At 39.4% G+C, this 6039-nt stretch overlaps 1 long non-coding RNA gene across 1 annotated transcript in view; it reads left to right on the top strand.

Moving 5' to 3' along the window:
* The first annotated feature begins 981 nt into the window (after nt 1-981).
* LOC109305392 overlaps nt 982-6039 on the top strand; it is a 12170-nt gene continuing 7112 nt past the window's right edge. Inside the window, exons 1-2 of the long non-coding RNA XR_002099617.1 lie at nt 982-1093; nt 1938-2000. This is a non-coding gene — a long non-coding RNA (uncharacterized LOC109305392). The remainder of the gene's footprint in view (nt 1094-1937; nt 2001-6039) is intronic.

Genomic DNA, 6039 nt, shown 5'->3' with positions numbered 1-6039 from the left:
GAATACTAAATTGTAAAGACAGACAGAGTCCCCAGTGGCAGCTGCCATACAGTGTAGACATTAGGTCACTGCTTAGGCTGCTCAGAGGGTTTTTTGGGGTTTTTTAAAATTAGAAATATATCAAAAATACAGAAAACATAACAAAATCTCATACTAACATAAACCACCACTACAATTATCATACAAGCAAACTCAAATGACTCTTAATATTCCACTCAAAAGAACTCACATATTTGTTACACTGCAAAGAAAGAAAAGGATAACACAATACCAAATATGCAAAACATTCAGCTGTAGAGAAACACACATTTCTAACACCTAATTTACATAGTTATCATATATACAAATGTTTTGTTTCATACAAATCCGCAAAAACCAAAACAAAGACAATCGATCCAAAAAAAAGCCATCTGTACCATGGGGCTATTATATATACTACAAAGCAACAGTTTTTTTCCATATCACCTGCTTACTTACTCTCCCAAATCCCAAGTACAAGTCCCACCCCTTATAAATTCTCCTTATTGGATATCCCCAAAGCTTATCCGATGCCTAACTTTGGCCAGAACAACGGGCACCAATCAGTCCCTTTCCACAGCTCCCCATTTCCTTTCCCCTACCCTTCCCCCCTTTTTCCCTCCTTGCTATATATAATTTCAGCTCATGCAGCCCTAATTGCAGACACTCTACCATTGAGAAACAAAGCCCCTTCCTAACTAACAAACTTCTAACCTTCCAAATAGCCCCTTTAACACAAGTCAACAGACCCTAACCTCCCATGACCCATCTGTGCCTTTCCTTAGCCCATACAACACATTTTCAAAAGACACCCTATCATCAGGCTGCTCAGAGGTGCTGAAGCCCAAGTCATCCCCTTGGGCTTAACCCCCCTCTTCCCCTCCATCTGAAAAAAACCCACCCCCCAAAAAACCCAGTCTGGAGTGATGGGATCTAAAAGTTCTATAGTGGTTGGAAGTGACAGTTGTGACAGACTGCTGTTCATGGCTGTTTCCCCAAGGGACAGCAGAAAAACTGTTGCTGTTTAGTTGCCAGGCAATAAGAAATAGTTTCTTCCCATGTCTTCTAATCACAGGTGGGACGTTTACGTTATTTCTTGTCCTTTCCCTGTGGCAGAGCAAGGGGGAGGTAGGCGGGAGAGAAAGCAAAGCATCATATTTTTCAAATGGAAAGAGAGAGTTTATTTTGTAATAAGGACATTTTTGGTCCACTCATATGGAAGGATATGACCACTCCTGCAGAGACTTAATCTTCTTATGAATCTCTATCCTTAAAAAGGATGAGTGCTACCACTGAATCTTAAGTATACCTACGCTGAGCCGTGTTTTAGTAGCTTATGGTCCATTCTCAAATCTTTGGGTAAAGGCTGAATGCACCACCAAACCACTTCCAGATAAGCCCTTATCTTCCTTTCCCTGATGTCTAAGGGAAGAAAAAGTCCTGTGGCTGTTGAACCTCCAGATTAAATTTACAAGTGTGTGTATAGCCAGTGCAGCCCCACAAGCTGCATGAAGCATGTGCCAGCCCTGCTCTAGGCCATGAATCCCTGTGATCCAGCCTGTGGGACTTAGACCAGCTGTATGCAGAGCTGGTCTGCATGGGCTGAACCTGGCACTGAGCACTGCATGCAGCGCAGGGGGTCAAAGACCCAAAGGATAGATCGTAGGGCTCCATGGGCTGGATATGGCCCACAGGCTGTATGTTTGACAACCTCGATTTAAACTGTCCTTCAGTATTTGATTCCATTCGCAATTATACCATGAACAACTTTTACTGTCCCCTAAACAAAGGATGGTGGGCCTAAGTGTAATGCATGGATAGGAGACTCAGTATTTTTAATTTCAATTAACCTAAAGATCCACAATCCAGTCTTCTAAGGTCCCTCTTATTACCGTTTCACTTCGCATTTATCTTCACAGATCCCTTGGGGAATTGAGGCACAGAGGAGACTAAGTGACTTACAGCTAAGTGACTTCTTCAAGGTAACACAGTCTTCTGTGGCAAAGTGGAAATCAAACTCCAGTCCTGGTACATGTAAACATATGTAGAAATAACATTTTTCTCTCTCTCTCTTTGAGGTTGAGGTTGATAGCAAATTGACATTGATGGGACAAGGACTGAACAATTAAATAAACTCTATGTAAAACCACCAGTCAAATTAGATGACATGCTGCACAATTAAATCAAAAACTGAAATAAAATGGGACCTAATGGCTCAGAAGTCAAACAAAAACATAAGCAACCTGCAAACGAAAAGAAATAATTGCATATTGATTATAGGTTTGTTTTATTGGGAAGATGCATAAATAATTGCATATTGATTATAGGTTTGTTTTATTGGGAAGATGTTACGGTATAAAAGTAATCACGACTAATAATTTTATAGCACATCTTGTCTGTATAGTTGTAAGCTTTATTCTTAAGCTTAGCAGAACTCACTGTCATTCTCCTAAGTGTCTCCATTCTTACTTTTCTGCTTCCTGCATTTGGCCCTTACAAGGTCAGTGTTGGAAAAATCAATCCCTGCCAAAACCTAGCACGTGGGCTTGATCCTAGATGCTGACCTATACAGAACGTTAATGTCTTTCAGGGTCCACCCACACTTTTCTTTTGGCAGGACTATTGCTGTGGGTGATGCTTGGGTGATGCAGTTATTCCATAATTTGAGACCAGATCTACATTACAAAGTTTTTTTTCAGTCTAGCAATGTCAGGTGAGCATGTGGAGAAAAGAGCATATGCATTAACCAATATAGATAGGACAGTTGTGGGCAAAACCGTGCCAAAAAAGGAGGGCTTTTGATGACTTGTTTTATATCATTTGAGGAAGTTGTTCAGCTCCAGAGATAGAAAAAAACTTTTGTTAGTGTATGCTATTTCTCCAGTAGGAGCACCTTTGAAATCTTGTGGTTTCACTTCCTCTTTCTGGCAGAACAGTATAACTTCATGGAGCTTTTGCAGTAATTTATTGCTGGCACATGTAGTTTTCAGCAGGCAAGCAGTCATTACCAGATGCCTTGCTCCCAGGAATCAATTTAATGTTTTTCTCCCACTCTTCTAATGTAGACTCATTTTCCAAATCCATCATAACTTCAAACAGTGGTAATCATTCAAGCTCTTCATGTTTAATTCCTTTCTCACCGGAGTATAGAATTCCATAGTGTTCAGTCCAATGCTTGAGGGGTTTTTTTGTTCATCAGTGATGACAGTTCCTTTCAGTCTTTCTATGGAGCTGTTTTTTTCATTTGATGTCTTTGTATATTCGGCAGCTATTACCTGCATCAGCTGTTTTCTAAATATTATCACAGAGTTTCAGCAAAAAACCTTGGACACACCTCCTAACCTCCTTTTGCATTTCTCTTTGAGTCTTTAGCTAAAATTTTTCAGGGTCGTGGAATGGGGAGATTTCTTGTAGATGGTTAGCACTGTGCTTTTGTTCTCAACCAGTGGTAGAAGGATTTTAGGGTGCTTTTCAAACCAGTCTGCCTTTTTCTTGCAATTTTTTGCCAAACACTCTTACAGCAGCATTGCATATATTAATTTTTCAGCTTTCCTAACCTTCTATATCTTTATTTATTTTAATATTGATTTTTTTTAAAGTGACCAGGATCTTGGAGAGAGAGTTGATTTCCATGACCACCATTAGCCCATCTTATCCCATCTATTGCCAATTGTGCTTTGGAATGGGAAGGAAAGTGACAAATGGAAAGGAACTGTTAATTTATCATATTTTGCTCAGAATTTACAATCCTCTGAAAGAGAGAGAAAGCATGGGAGGGTCCCTCCCACTCTGCTTCCCCCATGTCATCTAATTTAACGAGTGAAATAATGAAGCATCAACTAAAGAAAAAAAACCTGAGGGTGAGGAGATTCCCAATTTTAGATGGTGTGGTAAGTCTTTGTAAAAACTGAACTGAAAATGGTAAGTAGAGCTGATCTAGTACTTCCTGAAAACATTCTGTCATATAGCTTCCTACAGGATTTATATTGATTTAAAAGCAATGATCTTCATGCACAAGGAAAGAAGAACCTGGTGATGGAAATAACCCAGGTCCTATTTTAAATGCTTATTTTCCAGTCCAGTAACTTAATTTTTAACCAGGTAGTTTCAAGTGGCACAAGCAGTAAAATGATGAGTTATTGCTCTGGTGATTGGCCAGTGATGAATATGGAACTTGAGCACTTTTATAAATCACAAACTGGTTAAGGAATTGATTTTACTAAGTCTAGAATTCAACTCCTTGGCTTTTGGGAAATGTTGGTTTTGTGTCTGTGTATAGATTTTTTTTTTTCCTTTTTTTGTGCGAGAGAGAGAGAGAGAGAAAGGAGGGCAGGGGAAGGAGAGTGCATAGAAAGAATTTACCCTCTTCTGCTAAACTGATTCTGTATTCTACCCTGCCCACACAATAACCTTCAAATTTACCAATATTAAAATAGGGACAGAAAACTATTTAACTATACATTCAAGCAGTAATATCACTCCAGTAATATTTCTTTTCACATTTGTCTTAATTAAAAGAAAATATATATGGCAAAATAGTTTTGGTAGAAAGCCCACATACATAAAATGCCCTGCCTAGCTAATTAAGTCCTTACTCATACTTTTAAGAAAGGTAAATAACATCCTATTGTATATACCCAATCAGGAGAAATACACAGCCAATTTACAGTATATTGGAGGTTTTGTGATAAGCTAAATATTGATAATGCTAAATACAGCTGCATTGTTTCTAACACCTTGAAAGCAGAAATCAGTTTTATCTCCAGCAGTTCCAACTTTTTAAAGATTTTCCAAAAGGGAACACCCATAACTCACTGTAGTGACTTTCTGTGAATATGTATTAAATATGTAGAAGAGTATGAGAACCCTGATCAGATTATATATTTTGCCTAAGAAAGACAGCTTCATAAGAGAGACAATAATGAGAAATTCAGTGAATCGAGTCACACCAGTGTGTGATATGCCAACCCTATGTATTCTCTGAAAATGAAGCATCAGGACATGCTTTGGCTTAGGTCTTTGAATGGAAAAGGGAAAATATCCTTTAAAAAATAAGACATGATAAAAATGTGAACATGAAGACATTTAACTGGTGAGTGGGGTGCCATCATCTTAAAGAAAGTAAAATTGTGCATAAAGTGAATTAAGGTTTTGAGGTAATATGCCATTATGGAAGGATTTAATGGGGGGTGAGCCATGGAAGGAAAACATGGATTTACATACATACTCAATGGTCTCAAACTCCCATTTCAGTTAACCTACTTTTGGTAAGCAAACAGTTTTTTTTATGTCAAACTTGAGGAGAATGAAGGCCATTGAGTATTGTTCCTCTTTATGGATGATTTTTAGGCCTGTGCAAAAAGGCAACTATTCGATTCGGATTTGTCCAATTTGGATTCATCCGATTTGATTTGGAGATCAGAATAGCTTTTCTGATTCAATTCGGCCAAATCGATTCGGAAAAGATTTGGTAATTTGGAGATTTGGCCATAGGGTATAATGGGGAATCAATGAAATATCTATAACTTTGTTGTTTATTGTTTGATTAAGATGAAACTTGCAGGGGTGGTAGCCATAAAGTCCACCAGGTTTCAAGGTGGTAGGTGCAGGGGTTTCTGGAAAACTGCACCTCAAATCCTGAAAGCAAAACTCATGTCATATGTATGTGTTAAGCCACAGTGGAGTGAACATTGCAGGGATGGTAGGTCTTGCAGAGGCCACAAAGCCTGCCAAGTTTCAAGGAGATAGGTGTAGGGTTTCTGGGAAACTGCACTACAAACTGCTGACAAGCAAAACTCATGACATAGATGACACTGTGTGTGTGTGTTAAGGCACAGGGGGGTGAAAACTGCAGGAGGGAGTCTGGGTTTTGGGGCCCTTTACCTCTGGCTGCAGGCAGGCAAAACTCGGACATCTGACACCCCAGTCACCTCTGCACTTTTACCTGCGCTGCTACATCCCCTTCCCCCCCCCCCATCCCCCCGCCTTTCCCTCACCCCCCGACGCCTCCATTTCCCTTTT

This window comes from Gavialis gangeticus, unplaced genomic scaffold, assembly GCF_001723915.1.
Source record: "Gavialis gangeticus isolate Ggan-Ray unplaced genomic scaffold, GavGan_comp1, whole genome shotgun sequence".
NCBI lineage: Eukaryota > Metazoa > Chordata > Crocodylia > Gavialidae > Gavialis > Gavialis gangeticus.
This window is presented reverse-complemented; position numbering and strand designations above follow the sequence as displayed.